The sequence below is a fragment of the Dermacentor variabilis genome, chromosome 7, assembly GCF_050947875.1.
Source record: "Dermacentor variabilis isolate Ectoservices chromosome 7, ASM5094787v1, whole genome shotgun sequence".
Taxonomy (NCBI): Eukaryota; Metazoa; Arthropoda; class Arachnida; order Ixodida; family Ixodidae; genus Dermacentor; species Dermacentor variabilis.
The window spans coordinates 70486117-70502604 of NC_134574.1; the positions used below are offsets into that span (position 1 = coordinate 70486117).

The window sequence follows — 16488 nt, forward strand, 5'->3', positions numbered from 1 at the left end:
GATGGCGCTAAGCTCCATGAACCACTGGAGTCACTGCATATAGCTCCGGCAGGGAGCCAGACTTGGGCTTCCCCTTATAAGAATTACTATTAAAATGTTGTTGGCATATTGTTGATGAGTTGTTGACTCAATAGCCTTTGAACTAAACCTCGACAATTATTGAAAGCCGACAGCAATATTCCAAGAATAAAGTTGTCGAATGTTAACAACAAAAAAGTCGCTGACTAAGTGCTTTTGCCATATAGTTGAATAGTATTAAGTATTATTGAGCAATTGTTGAGTAGTTCACAACACCAAATTCGTTGACTAAATTCTGTTGGCATATTTATGAATAATATTGAGTATTATTGAGCTATTGTTGAGTGTTTACAATAATAAAGTCGTTGACTAAATGCTGTTAACTTATTGCTGAATAACATTAGGTCTTATTGAGCAATATTCAGTTTGGAAATATGCGTGAAAAGCACATGCGCATGTATGTGTGCGTCTTTTGCATATATATATATATATATATATATATATATATAGGTTTATTGTTCACTTAATCACCATTGCGCATATACAGGGCGTGGTTTCACGTTGCTTGAACCATAGACATATCTACCGAGTGGGCAGGGAGACATTGCCCCCTGCCCACCGTGTCATCATCATCAACATCAGCCTGGTTACGCCCACTGCAGGGCAAAGGCCTCTCCCATACTTCTCCAACTACCCCGGTCATGTACTAATTCTGGCCATGTTGTCCCTGCAAACTTCTTAATCTCATCCGCCCACCTAACTTTCTGCCACCCTCTGCTGCGCTTCCCTTCCCTTGGAATCCATTCCGTAACTCTTAATGACCATCGGTTATCTTCTCTCCTCATTACGTGTCCTGCCCATGCCCCATTTCTTTTCCTTGATTTCAACTAAGATATCATTAACTCGCGTTTGTTCCCTCACCCAATGTGCTCTTTTCTTATCCCTTAACGTTACACCTATCATTCTTCTTTCCATAGCTCGTTGCGTCGTCCTCAATTTGAGTCCTCCAGGTTTCTGCCCCGTAGGTGAGTACTGGTAAGACACGGCTATTATCCACTTTTCTCTCGAGGGATAACGGCAACCTGCTGTTCATGATCTGAGAATGCCTGCCAAACGCACCCCAGCCCGCCATGTTGATACACCTATATTTCAAGTTACGTGACTTAGCCCCTCCCCCACTTAAGCAAGTGGGGGAGGGAAGCGCCCTTTCACGTTACTGGTCGCCCCCTGTCCCCCCAGTAGACACATTTGTGTTCAAGTTACATAAGACACCCTGCTTATATATATATATATATATATATATATATATATATATATATATATATATATATATATATATATATATCATGATAGAGGCATCTATGGCTGGCGCACGCTTTTATGTGCAATGTTAACGCACTCTCTCATTCCCAGACGTTTTCTTATGCCGGGTGTGGCTGCTAATGTTAACCAGGGTTTAAAAATATGGGAATGACACGTAGCTGGATAGCACAAAGGTAACATTGTTTGTCGTCGCTTGGTGATACTCAAATTATTTCTTTGTTTGGGCCCAATTGAATTATTATTCTTAATTGATTCTTCGACTTCGCAAATATTATATTTAAGTGAAAACCACCAACGGGAAAATTCTTGAGCGACAAGAAAAACTCGCGATACAGCTTTCTGTTGCTCAATACGTGCGACATAAAAATGTTTTTCCGAGCGAGCGTGAAAGTGGCCTGCAAATGCACGCAAAGTCGCTGCGCGCCAGGCCGCTTGAGGTACTTTGCGTGTATTCGCGGGCTGCTTTCATGCTCTGAAAAATGTTTCATGTGGCGCATTGGGCAACAGAAAGCGGTATCGGAAGTTTTTTATGTCGCTCTACAATTTTCTCAGTGAAACGTTTAAGTACGTAAAACAGTCTGCGTGCGCGTGCACACACATACACACGCACGCACACACACAAAGACATATATATAAATTTATATATATATATATATATATATATATATATATATATATATATATATATATATATATATATATATATATATATATATATATATATATATATATATATATATATATATTGTCGCAGCACTTTGCGCGACTGAGGCAGAGAAAGAAGAATAGTGTGAGCGCGTGATCTCGGGGTAGTCTGCGCCGGCTGGGCCTGGCCTGTAGCTTCCATCTCGGACCTCGTTTCACCCTGTAAATAAACATCATTCGTAACATCTTTCGTGGAGGTGCGGGGTAAATCTTGGACGATCCTGGACGACCCAGCTCTACCAACTGTTCGACGGAGTAGGCGCTTGGCCGGTTTACGACCACAAGCAGCGGACATGGCCGATTCCGGAGAAGGCAGTGACGACCCCACCTGCGGCGGACCAGACAGCAATCACGGAGGTCAGGCTGGCTACTGGACACCGCTGCGAGAGCCACCCACCTTTTCGGGGAAGGCGAACGAAGACGTCGGCGACTGGCTTAAATACTACAACAGAGTGAGTCGCCACAACCACTGGAGCACTACGAAGCAGCTCGATAACGCGGTTTTTTTTCTCGCTGGAACCGCGCTCCTCTGGTTTGAAAACCACGAGAGCGTTCTGACAAGCTGGGATAATTTTGTAGAAGAATTCACCAAGTGCTTCGGGGACCCGACTTCTAATAAAAAGAAGGCTAAGCAGGAACGTACATAGAGGCTGTTCAGAAATTATGCGGAATCGTCAGCGCTATCATGACAGACGAAGACAAAGTAGGACATCTGCTTAAAGGAATCGCTGAAGATTTTTACAATTTTCTTATAATGAAGGAAGATCTTAGTACTCCGTCTGATCTGAGGAAACAGTGCCGGGCGTTTGAAGCGCTGAAAATGAGAAGGATTGGGCCAAAGTTTGGACGCTTGGACAATGTTACTACTATTGCAAGTGTGTCCGTCCCAACGCACGACATCTCCTCGGTGATTCGGCAAGCGGTTAAAGAGCTTGAACGCCTTAAAGTTGTTGACGACACCCATGTGTGCCATCAGTGTGCATTTGATCATCGCTCTCGTGTGCCACCGGCCACCTGGGCCCCTCAGAGTTACCGAGAACTTCGCAGGACCTATGCTGGCCGTACGGAGAGCAGCAACTTGCCACCGCAACCGACAAGTCTGGGACGCCGAGAAGATGCACCACAATGATTTGTTGCGCGGGCTCTTCCCTCCTACAACCAGCGTGAGAGTACGCTTCCACCCATGACACCCATATCACCGGTGTCACCCGCGACAAGCCGTGACTCCCGCATTTGCTACAGCTGCGGTGTACCTGGACACATTGCTAGGTATTGCCACCGCCGCCAGCAGCGTGCTCCACGGTTTAAGTCCTACACACCCCGCGTGCCCGCTGACGAGCCCTGACCGTATCCCAGTTCCTTCCAGCGGATGCAGCAGGGACGCGCGAACCGCAGTGACTCCCCCGTTTCCGATCGCAGCCTCACACCACCACCGACACGACAACGACGCTTTCCATCACCGCGTCGTCGCTCGTTATCACTGCCGCCGCTGGGAAACTAGCTGGTGCGACCGACGGGGGTTCATCTTGATCAAGACCCCCTTGTGTAAAATTGTTTAAAAACAAAGTGTGCGTTTTAGTTGACAATGTGAGTGCTTTTGCTTTAGTTGACACCGGGGCCGCAGTCTCTGTTACGAGCCTGTCCTTCAAAAATCGTCTTGGACAAAAAGTTATGTTTTCTTGGGATCGGAACGCTACCTTTCGTGAAGTTGACGGGGAAAGGCTACACCCACTTGGGATCTGTTCTGTTTCAGTTACGATAGGGGACCAGACATTTCGAAGTGAATTTACTGTGCTTGAACGTACAACGCATGACATTATTTTAGGAATTGATTTCTTGCGTGAGTGGGGGGCAACTTGACATAAAAATTGTTACAGCGCAAACACATGCAACCACAAAGTAAGAAGGACGGGACACAAGCGCTGTGTCCCGTCCTTCTTACTTTGTGATTGCATGTGTTTGCGCTGTAACTATTTTTATGTCAAGTATGCACCAACTCGCCCAGAAAGAAGTTTTAATGAAGTGGGGGCAACTTTGGAGTGTGGAAGTGGCGCGGTTTCTCTTCGCTGCGACGCGCGAACTTCAATGACAGATAGCACCAGTGATGCCGCCGACATTCTCTCCGTGTCACAAAATGTGTGTTTGCCCCCTCAGATTGCAATGTTTGTACCTGTGAACACATCTCGCCCTCGTACAGGCTCTTGTTGTGGTTTAGCCGAGCCCGATTATAACAATGCGCTCAAGAAAAATGCGATAGTCCCTCGCTCCCTCGTTGTCACCGCTGATGGTTGTACCCGTTTGTGGACAATGAACGTTTCAGCCCAATCCATAACATTGCCGCTAGGACTTAAACTGGCAAGTTTTTATGAACAAGCCATTGTCAGCGTCGGAATGGTCGAAATGTCAACTGCGGAAAAAAAATCCAACCCCGATTCCAACCATGATAATTCTGCTGACTTTAAGCGCATGATTAACAAGTCGCTGCCTTCTAGTGAGCAGTGTCTGCTGGAAGCTGTGCTCGCTCGCTACGCCACAGTGTTTGATTTTGCTCAAGGGCAACAAGCGTCGCATACACCACCGGCGTCTCGTATGCAACACCGCATCCATACAGGGCAAGCAACGCCAGTTCGTCAGAAGGCCTACCGCGTTTCACCTTCAGAGAGAAAAGTCATCGCCCAGCAGGTCGAAGAAATGTTACAGAAAGGAGTGATCCAGGAATCATGTAACCCTTGGGCTGCTCCTGTGATCCTAGTGAAGAAAAGAGACAACTCATGGAGATTCTGTGTGGGCTATCGCCGCCTAAACACCGTCACAAAGAAAGACGTGTACCCCCTACCACGAATATATGACGCCGTCGACTGCCTCCACTCCGCGTCGTATTTCTCTTCTGTTGATTTACGGTCAGGATATTGGCAAATTCCCATGCACCCCTCAGACAAGGAGCAGACAACCTTCGTGACACCTGACGGCCTCATTGAGTACAACGTTATGCCCTTTGGCTTATGCAACGCTCCAGCGACATTCGTGCGATTTATGGATACCGTGCTCCGCGGACTCAAATGAGAAATTTGCACGTGCTATTTAGACGACGTCATTATCTACGGCCGGACATTTCACGAGCACAATCAGCGCCTGTCGATCGTTCTTGACTGTATCCAGCAAGCTGACCTTATTTTAAACTCGAAGAAATGTCATTTCGGTGAGCGTCAAGCCCTCGTACTAGGCTTCCTGGTCGACAAAGACGGCATACGACCAGACCCTTAAAAGATAGCAGCAGTTCGCGACTTCCAACAGCCACAAGCTGTGAAAGATCTGCGAAGCTTTTTGGGCCTTTGCTCATATTTCCGGCGCTTTATGAAGAATTTCGCACAGCTTGCCTCTCCCCTCACGTCTCTCCTTCACAAAGACACCCCATACTTGTGGACTGCTCACTGCGAGTCCGCGTTTCAACAACTGAAATTTTTGTTGACTTCTGGACCGGTACTGCGGCATTTTGATCCGGACGCGTCAACTGAGCTGCACACTGACGCCAGCGGTGCGGGTGTTGGCGCTGTGCTTGCTCAGCTCTGCGATGGCCGTGAGCATGTCATTGCCTACGCTAGTCGGACACTTACAAAAGCGGAAACAAACTACACCGTTACTTAACTTGAGTGCCTAGCAGTCGCATTCGCCATTCAGAAGTTCCGTCCGTATCTACGTGGCCGCGCATTCACGATAGTGACTGACCATCATTCACTCTGTTGGCTGGTTGTGCTGTGTGACCCGTCTGGTCGGTTGGCCCGCTGGGCTTTGCGCCTTCAAGAGTACAGCTTTTCCGTTAACTACAAGAGCGGACGCTGTCACACGGATGCTGATTGCCTATCCCGTCTCCCTTCGCCGCACACTAAAGCTGAGGATGATGACTTCGATGACTACCTAGTTTCCATCGCTTCCGACTTTTCAGACCTGCGTATACCTTCGAGAGCGAGCAATGTTGCGACCCTACCTTGAAATTCCTACGGGCAGCTGCACGTGAGCCAGCAGGAACAACACCGTTTACTTTTCGTAACGGTTTCCTGTACAAAAAAAATTACTCGGCTGATGGTCCCCCATTGCTTCTAGTTGTGCCCGAAAACCTGCGCCCTGCTGTCCTTCGTTCCATGCATGACGATATCACGTCCGGGCACCTTGGCTTTGCACGCACACTACATCGACTTAGAGATTTTTCTGGTCCAAGCTCTGGAAAACAACGAAGCAGTATGTCGCCAACTGTACTGTTTGCCAGCGCCGCAAGCAAACGAAGACGGCCCCAGCAGGCTATTTACAACCAGTTAGGCCACCGACGCTACCCTTTGAAAAAGTCGGCATCGACTTGCTTGGCCCGCTCCCAAAGACGTCAGCTGGCTATCGCTGAAGTATAGTATGCGTAGATTATCTTACTCGCTACACGGAAACGGCGGCACTTCCATCCGCCACTGCAGCAGATGTCTCTTCATTTTTGTATCATCACGTCATACTACGTCACGGCGCTCCCTGGGTTGTCATCAGTGACCGTGGACGGAAATTCACCGTCGACGTCGTTGAAGAACTTTTTACGGCTTTGTGGTTCTGCATATCGTCATTCCACTCCTTACCACCCGCAAACCAATGGCCTCACGGAGCGGACAAATCGAACCCTTACCAACGTGTTATCAATGCATGTCGCTGCTGACCACAAGAATTGGGACGCCGTCTTACCTTTTGTAACGTACGCGTACAATAGTGCCAAGCACGAAGTTACTGAATACGCGCCGTTCTTTTTGCTGTACGCACGCGCTCCCCAGAGATTTCTGGACACTATTCTACCTTTATCGTGCCAAGAAGATCCTTCCATCACCCAAACTCTGTGTCGTGCTGAGGAAGCGCGTGGACTGGCGCATCTCAGGACGTTGTCCACACAAGGCCACAGCAAGATTCGCTATGATGCGCGGCATATCCCCGTGAGCTTTAGTCCCGGTGATTATGTTTGGTTGTGGACACCTGTTCGCAAAAACGGATTGTACCGCAAGTTTCTCACCACTTACACCGGACCATTCGTTATACTCAGCCGCTTGAGTGATTTCAACTATGTCGTCGCCAAAGTGACGGCAAGTAATCGGCGTTCACGTGCGACGCAAGTTGTTCACGTGACCATACTCAAGCAGTGCAATCACAGGTTCCTTTAACTCGCTCAGCGAGCTTCGTCTGCCCCCGGGGAAGATGTCGCAGCACTGCGCGACTGAGGCAGAGAAAGAAGAAGAAGAGTGTGCGCGCGTGATTTCGGGGTTCTGTGCGCCGGCTGGGCCTTGCTTGCAGCTTCCATCTCGGACCTCGTTTCACCCTGTAAATAAACATCATTCGTAACAATATATACAACTTCAGGATAGAGCCATGCATGGTTGCCGCAAGATTTCATTCGAAAAGTTGATCACTTCTTGGAAAACAAGTTTCTCTCTTTCACGCGCATTCTTTCTTAGACTGGGTGTTTCAGCTAACCTTACTCAGAGTTTAAAAATATGCCGCTGCACTCTAAGACGACGCGACCAAATGCATGCTGCTCACTTTTGCATTTATCGTTTCGCGCTATTTTCGTGTTTTCTAAATTAGACAATGAGTAAAGATTAATTAACCAACTTATGAAGCAACAGTGTTAAGAAAAAAATTCAATTAGAAAGTTGTCGAGCACTTTGCGAAACATCCGATTAGGCAATTTCTAACTTTCTGTCTTTGAAGTGTTAGTGTTTTATAGCTTACTGCGGATGGTACACGGAGTAAAAAAATACCACGTGACATACTCGCTTGCGCGGCGTCACTGCAGCGCCCTCAAATTGTTCGCATACAAACTAACATAGCATCGAGCACGGCGTGCTGCCGCTTAACAGGTGACAGAGCAGTAATGAAGGCGTTGGCTGAGCTATTTGCGCCAGCGATGTGCTTCCCTCGCGGCGGTTATCGACGTCTGCAATACAAGAGTGCCTGCATTTATATCTGATTCTCTCAGCAGTATTTTAAGCGAAGCGCAGTTATAAACACTGCTAAATACACAATGAGGGCATGAAGGGCTTTCGACACAATTTGAGTGTTGACATTCAACACAGCTACAATAATATTTCAATGGACTTTCAATGTTAAGACTTAACGCATTTGCAACAATGCTTCAATCTTTTAATATTGACAAACAACACATTTCAATAATACATCAATGGGCTTTCAACTTTGAGACTCAACAGATCTTGAACAATGCTTAATTTGGCTTTGAACACTGAAATACATCGTAGTTTCAACAAGACACCAATCATCATTAAAATAAAAGCTCCCAATGATGTTTCGACAAAAGCGCGCGGGCCAATTATCAACACTTGTCAACAATTTCCTCAATAATGCTTCAAGAATTCCCCAATGTGCTTTTAATGTCATTTGTTGGCGTTGAACAAGGACATTTCAATAATCTTTCAACATCTTTTTGTAAGGGTCTGTTTTCCATATGCCGCTTCATTGCCATTCGCCGAGTACTGTCACGTGGAACTCCGAATTATTGCACAGAAGCCACCCTAACCGTGGCATTATTGCAACGCCCATACAGTGCCGACCACCCGCTTCGATCCGACTTAACGTGTTTCTGGCTCGCCACCCTGTCGGGCAGGAACAAACGGCAAACTCTGTCATCGCTAAGTGGCATGTCGAGCTAAGGTCAAATCATTAGGTATGTTTTGTCGGTATTATTGAGATCAGCCGTTTGTTTTTACGCTGCTAGAACTAGAGGCACGGCACCAAGTCGTAAAACTGGTTTGATTTCTAGTTTGCAGATGGCGCAAGAACATCAGCACTGGTGATGCGTTGATGATGCGGAAAGCTATAAAAGTGTAATTGTTCACTGCATCAATAATTTACTATCCCGCTCTAGCATGGTACGTGGTCACGGTAGCGAGCAAACGCACAGTAGAAGCCAAATAGACGCCGAGCAGACGCTGTGGCGCAGGTGAACATTTGCAATGTATTTCGCCCGTACTGGGTTTGCCCGGCGTAGAAGCATATCAGATCATTTATATATAACGGGGAAATGACTGTAGTAGTCATCGCCTTCCATCGTTCTCACGCGAATCACATTTTCCTTACTTGAAACAGGATAAAAAGTTGTTCTCTACTTTTTCGCAGTCTTGGACGCTTTATCGCTTCGGCTGCGCTCGGCAAGTAGCACGCATTTGTACCATGGCTATCTCAGCTAGTATACTCCCAGGTAAACAGGAATTTCGGCATGAGCGCCAATTTCTCCCCTGGTGATTCGCAGGCCAAACGCTGAGAGGGAAAAAAACAACAATAAAATTAAACCTGCTTCCATGGGAACGGTTTTGTCGATGTACGAGGGGGAAACGCCATCCCGCTTGTCCACTATGCGCTCGACGAGCAGACGACTTTCTCTGCAGGTCTGAACGGAAACCAACAGCGCTTGCATATATTTTTTTCAGGTTGCTTTCAGCATTGAGATGTTTTCAACACGCTTGGGCTTCTAATTTTCTTTTCTTACTTAACATATGTGCAACGCATCTGTGTAAAATCTTCTCCTTTTCTGTTCAAGATGCGCGATCCAGCATACCTCGCCACGCGGATATCTTTGTTTCGGCAAAATATAAGTTGGCGGAAAAATTCAATTTATTATGTTTTTATTAGCAATCTATCGCACAACAAGGCATTCAATACACCATGCAATAATGTAGAGCTGGGTATCTCATTATTCAGTACGAATCGTCGAATCCTGTACGACGATCGTACATACATGACAGCTTCGTACAATTTCTCATAGACAGAATACTGCTACAGAGGCCATGTTTATTTGCTGTGCGCAACGCAACTCCATCACAGCAATTTTTGTCACAACAGTTATTTGTGAACAATAAAAATGTTATTAAGAACAGCTGATTAGCATTTTTCGCATACCAGTAACAAAAAATTCCTTTATTTATTTGACGCAACGGGTATGCTTGTTATTCTAAACAACGTGTTATACCTAGTGAACTTTCTGCATAGCTTTCCTTGTGCTAATGTGCTGATAAATATCCAGCATGTTATATTGCAAACCTTATGTAATGCCCTGGAAGGGGTCCTTAAGGGACCACAAATGATCATGATGACGATGATGTAGTCCTTCTTCATACGTGGTTTTGTTTTGCAAAACAATATGCGAGACCACTAGAGCTTCATTCAGATCTGTAACGTTGCGAACAAGGTGTCATTACGAAATTCCTCGCGGGCATACTGCATATGTTTCTTAAAAGGTCTATTGCACTTCGTTTGTTCTACCGTCATCTAGGGATAAATGGCAGCGTTCCCAGATAGTACCGATTAATACTAAGTTCTTTTTTTTTGTCCAGAAACAGTAAACACAGGAGAAACATGTGTAAATCGGCGGTTGACTGTCAGTAGAGATTTGGCAAGGTCAGAGGGATTATCAAAGGTATCACTGAATGCGTAGCTTCGGGACATGGAGAATATTTCCTAAAAGAAACGCAAGTTGGCTGCATTCAGTGCATCTGGGTAACCTGCTTGGAACAATTATCTTTTAGTGGTTTTCAAGACCTTCCTCTAATACGCTGAATGTACATTACCCATATTCTTTAACAGAGACCATAGGCTCAGTTTCGTGCGACTAGTATGAAGCATAGGAGAGGTGTCGGAGCTGCTAACTAGATTTTACATAAGAAAGGGGCCCTCTTGCATCGTCACCTTGCAGGGCCCACCAACTCCCCCAGCCCGCCTGTACTAGTATGGCTGTATTCTATGACCTCGGCCATATAAACCAAGTGTCGTCTATTGTTACAACTGTTTCAGACCTGGCCACATGGGCCCATCTTGTCCGTTTACAGCGCCAGATGAAGGTGTACTAGCTGGCACAGTGTCTTACCGAGGTGGACTCTGCAAGACCGACGACCACAAGATTACTTCTCGAACTTGTCCCACAAAGCAAAAGGCCACTCAGAAGGTTCGTCGCGGGATTCATAAGCAATGGCCTCAGCATCCTGCCACACAACCAGTGCCGAGGTCTAACAGGTTTGCAGCGCTCCAGTGGCATGACGACGACTGGCCAGAGCTCGCAAAGTTCGCAAAGACCGCCGTCGCCTGCTGGTTACACAGAACCAGAGCGTACCCGAACATCCGCGTGACGATATGGCAACAGTTTACAGTCAAATTGCCCGCCTTTTAGCGGAGGTTTCCAAGCTCCGACAGCACCGTGAACTACTTGCGTGTCGCCGACGTGCAGTGGAGTCTCACACCACTACAACTATCGATTCCACTGCGTCATTTTTGTCACGCCCTGCTGTATCGTTTGTACAGTCTACCAGGTCTTCTGCTCCGTTACCGGATAACTCTACAACATCCCTTTTGCGGTTCATGGTCAGCCAGTTATCCAACCTCACATCTGTGATATTACAACGCCTGGATTCGTAATCAAAATTGTGGTGACAGGTGTTTGTGGTGTGCTGCAGTGGAACGGAAGAGGTCTCTCCACGAAAGTGGGGGAGCTTAAATTCCGTCTAGGTATGAATAAGCTGCAGATGGTGGGCCCTGTTACTACAGGAGACCAACGCCTGGCCTGCCATGCCGGGCTTCAGTGGATATGCGTCTCCTTCGATGAGTGACCGTCGCGTGCACACAGCTGCCCCTCCAGGAAAGGCAGCAGTTTATGTTGATACGCGCTATCCTCAGGTCTGCCTTTCTCTAGAAAACTGATGTAACTCATATCGAGAGGTAGTGGCAGAAGCTGTGAAGTTGCCCAAAGCGACTGTTGTGGTAGTGTCATACTACGCAAGACCGGCCTGTGGCTCTTCTTCAAGGAATAATCTGGGCTGGTCATTGAATTTCCGTCGACAACACCGAGCATGTCCTATATTGGTGGTGATTTCCACGCCTCTCACCCAGAATGGCGGTACCCAACTTCTAGCCCCCGAGGAAGGCGTGTGCGGGCCGCCTTCGCGGATGCGTTCTTTGTACAACTGAACCATCCCGATTCAGCAACGCGGCTGTGCCTCAAGCTCGACGTACAACATATGCACCGGATCTCATGTGGTGGTCGGGTTCCGGCACTCCTTCTTGGCACCTGGAGCCCGACTACTGGGGTAGTGACCACCACCCTATCATCATCGGCCTTCATCCGTCGCAGGCCCACCGATTGCGCCGCAAGTCTACTGTGGTCAACTGGGACACCTTTCACTCCTTTCTCCAAGATACCTCTGTGGACTCGTCGCCACTACTTGTTGACCGCATGCAAAGCGCGCTCAATGAAGCTACAACCATAAGCTGGGTAGACGTCGATCGACCGGCACCGGATACCCGCCTGCTCAACTTGCGGGCTGCTCGCACACAAGCTGAGCTGGCAGCATCCCCAGACACCACTTCTGCACAATCACGCACAAGACTGAATTTCCTTACTGCTAAGGCCCGAAGATACGAACGCGACCTCTCACAGTGGCACTGGCATACGTGGTGTGAGCGGTTTTCATCCAAGACATCGAATGCTTCTCTCTGGCGAACATTCTGTGCAGTGGAACACGGTTGCCGCCGTCCAGACGCGGCGGCCACAGCCTGCTTCGCTGCTGGCTTGTCGCCGGATGATTTCGCCAGTGAAGCAGCCCGGAAGTTTTTCCCTCAGTACGACGCGTTGCCTCAAACAGCCAATGGTGCTTCCTTGGCAGGCATTCCGGCACATATCGACAAGTTACCATCTACAGCAGACTCCGAGGGGATTGCAAGCTCTTTCCCCATGCCTGAGTTGCTTGCAGCGATAGATGGTACCAGTCGCAAGACGCCACCTGGTGCAGACTCGATTACTTATGCGGGTTACAAGAACTTGAGTTGCACTGTGCTGCCTTAACTCCTTGACACCATTAACAAGGTATGGATAGATGGCGTTGTCCTTCCAGGCTGGAAATCGGCTATTGTTATCCCGATTCAGACACCAGGCAAACCGCCGACCGATCTTGGCAACTTCCGACCCATTTCCCTAACGTCAACGTTGTGCAAGCTCGCTGAGAAAATGCTGACCACACGACTGTCGTAGTGGCTAGAGCACCATGGTTTCTATCACCCTGCTTTAATTGGTTTCCGTCCATTCATAGGTACTAAAGATGGGCTGGCTGTCTTGGCATCCTCAGTTTTATCAACTCGTAGCCACAATGTCGTACTGTGCTCGCTATAGACATCGAAAAGGCGTTTGAGATCAGTCATGCTGCCACCTAGGCTTCAATTGACATGCTGTACTTTCCCCCTAGAGTATGAAATTTTGTCAAATCTTTCCTTGAAGACAGACATTTTGCAATTCGCCTCAGTGGTGACGTCGTCTACTCATTTGTCCCTTTTCGCGGCGTAACCCAAGGAATCGGTATTGTCACACACATTATTCAATATTAGTTTCATGCCGCTTGCATGGCGCTTACACGATGTAGCCGACATAAAGTTCTTGTTGTATGCTAATGACATCACGGTTTGGAGCACCCATCATGACCTGCAGACTCAAGTCACTGCACTTCAATCAGCTTTAGATATGACGTCTAGTTACGCTTCTTCGGTGGGCTTTCCGTCAGCAAATCTGCTTACATGTCAGTTACCAATCGCTGGGGCCGGCGTAAACTCTTTGCCACACCCATTCGTCTTCATCTATCCGGAACCCCACTTAAACAATGTTCAACTTTAAAAATTCTGGATGCAGCAGCCCACGAGTCGGGAAACGGAACCGGAACCGAAGTAGGCGATCCAGACGTTGGGTCTGATTAGGCGCATTGCTCCTAAAACGGGCGGCGCCCGCTCATGTTGCGTGACAGTTGGTGAAGGCGGTAGTGCAATCACGCCTTGTTTATTACGCCCAATTTCAGCATTTCACGAGGCCGCAATAGGATCGCTTCGAGGCTGTTAATCGCGAGGCAATGAGGGTCATCACTTGCCTTCCCCGCATCACCCCGATCGTGGCTATCCAAAAAAATGCACAGCTGAACACATTAGATGAGCTGGTGCAGCAGCGACGTGATGCTCGCGGGCTTAAGGCCAGCCTTTCAAACGCAACGTGTGCTCTCAGGGCTTACGCTTTCTCGGACTGCTTTGTACCACTACCATCGCCAGTTCTTCCTCCCTGGAGTTTTGTACAGCTGAGTGATAACAAGCAAACTGATATACGTCGCTCGACATCAAATCACGCGGCAGCGTCGCTGCGTGTCCGAATTATAGCTCAAGATGCCCACCTGCCCCTTGGCTCCATCGTGCTTTACGTTGATACAAGCATTCGGAGCAGTGAAACGGCCACGGCAATTTATTGCCCTTGAGCACCTGCCCTAAATAAGACGACCCGGTTTCAAATCCAAGACCCTCTCCCTGCTTTGCTGCTGAGCTCCTTGCTGTTCGAGAAGCGTAGTGCTCTGTGGCCGCCTTTCCCATGGTCCCCACCACCCGCATTGTCATCCGCACTGATGCACTTCAGGTGACGCGGCTTCTGCAACGCGTCAGTCGCAGCCCTGAAATATGTCAACAGAACCATCTTCTGGCGGCACGCATCCCGCAGCCAATATCTATCGAGTGGATCCCACGCGACCTTCTAAGTTTCCAAAGCCGTGCGGATTCTGCGACCCGTCTAGCGACCTCTCCATCATCACTTCCTCAGCTCATTTACCTAGATGATGTTACCCTCCTTTTAACAAGAAAGGAGCACCTCCGGCACCGCACACGTGCTCTCATACCTCCGTGTGCGGTAGACCTCCGCTGCGGTCTTACCCGTGCAGCGGAGGTTGCTCTTCGGAATATCCGGGTCGGGGTTGCCCTCACTTCAGCCGTGATTCGGAAGTGGCCGCACTTTCGTCCGTTATATCCTCGCACTCAAGCTTAGGGCGAAGGCGGCAGTTTACTGTCCAAGAAATTCGTAGCACGGCCTCGTGCGAGAGGAGACTGTTACTTTGCAAGTCGCGAAATGCTGAAGCCGACATCCACCAGCTGCTGTGGGTTTGTCCTGCACTGAAAGCGACGAAGCTCCGGCATTTCGCAGCAGCGGGACTTTCGCCGCATAATCCGAGCGATTACACTGCTTGGACGCAGGGAACACATTATCGATCCCTCTTGGACTTCATTAGATCAGCAAATCTTTTTTCATTCATTTAATCATCCTTATTCACCCTCATCCCATACCCCTGTATGTCCTGAGGCATTTACCCTCGCATAAACAAAGTAGATTTTCGGCTTTTGGTCTCGCTGCGGATGTGCAGAACCTGTAAAGAACCTGATGATATACATCATCAGAACACCTTGTCAGGCTAGTTGGCAAATTTTCGCTCAAGTTGCACGTTCTGTAAAGAAACACTACACGGAGTCACACAGGACATGCGCAGCGCTCTGTCTATGCTTGAGCGTCATGTTCCATTGTAAACCGAATACCACAGGCAACACATGCGTATCATATGACATTGCTTCACATTTATGAGAACAGGTAATTAAAAGCCCGTTCATTATCAAGTTTCTGGTACATGTGACAAAAAACGGAAATGTACTCGTAAGATAGTACGTTTAATCCGTGTAGGCTTGTTCTGAATATGTTTGGTTGTGGAGTTTGAAGTATAAATATATCTCCAAAACTTATTAAAGGAAGTTTCAAGTTTTAGTGCTGCTGTTTATTTATTTAACATGTTAAGCATTGCTGGTTTCTGAATAGCTGGCTGAGAAAACTAGGCATCAGTTTTTAGAGCTAGTTTTCTTGATCAGTGAAAGTTTTGATTCGTCTGGTGAAGGCTTGGGTAATTGAGTGTTTTATATACTTTGTCTTGGTTTTTTTTTGCGAAATATCCATAAGAGAAAAACGAGAAGAAAGGGGGTTAACCGAGGCGCCCGGTTTTTATCAATCACATCATGAGAAGCCAATAAACAACGACGCCAAGGACAACATAGCGGAAATTATTTGTACTTATCAATTGAATTAAAGAAATAAGTTACTCGTAATGAAAGTGGATGAAAAAGATAACTTTTCCTTTGCGTTTTTGCTTGTTGGCTTCTCATGGTTCCATAAAAGGAAAATTAACTTCTAATGTTTAAAGCTGCCGAGCTACTGAGCAATAGAGTTTTTGCTGTGCAAGTTTCTGCTATAAAGTGGCAAATCAAGCTTAGGGAGAAGGCGGCAGTTTTCTGTCCAAGAAATTCGTAGCACGGCCTTGTGCGAGAGGAGACTGTTACAATATCAACCTTTGTCCTAGCACATGCCTCTGAGCCGTTGTACTCAAGGGATCTACTGAGGCTGTCGCGCTACTCGTAATGAAACATAATTTCTCCACTTTTTATACATGTTACACTATCTCAACTTTGTTGCACATGTTATACTCATAGCACACCCCACTGCAGTCATTCACATATTTTTAATTCCTTTGTATTTTAATCAATTTACAGCTCTGTGCTTTAGGCCTCTATACCGCATCGTCACATGAG

The 16488-nt window shown here is 47.4% G+C and overlaps 1 protein-coding gene across 3 annotated transcripts in view; it reads left to right on the top strand.

Moving 5' to 3' along the window:
- The window catches only part of LOC142587515 (BPTI/Kunitz domain-containing protein-like), a 66428-nt gene that overhangs the window by 10856 nt on the left and 39084 nt on the right, over positions 1 to 16488 (top strand). The window contains exon 2 of one of the 3 annotated variants that reach the window (XM_075698584.1): positions 996 to 1053. The exons of 1 other annotated variant lie outside the window; for it this stretch is intronic. The gene's annotated coding sequence lies outside the window, so the exon portion shown is untranslated. The remainder of the gene's footprint in view (positions 1 to 995; positions 1054 to 16488) is intronic. One more of the 3 variants, XM_075698582.1, reaches the window with a different exon arrangement.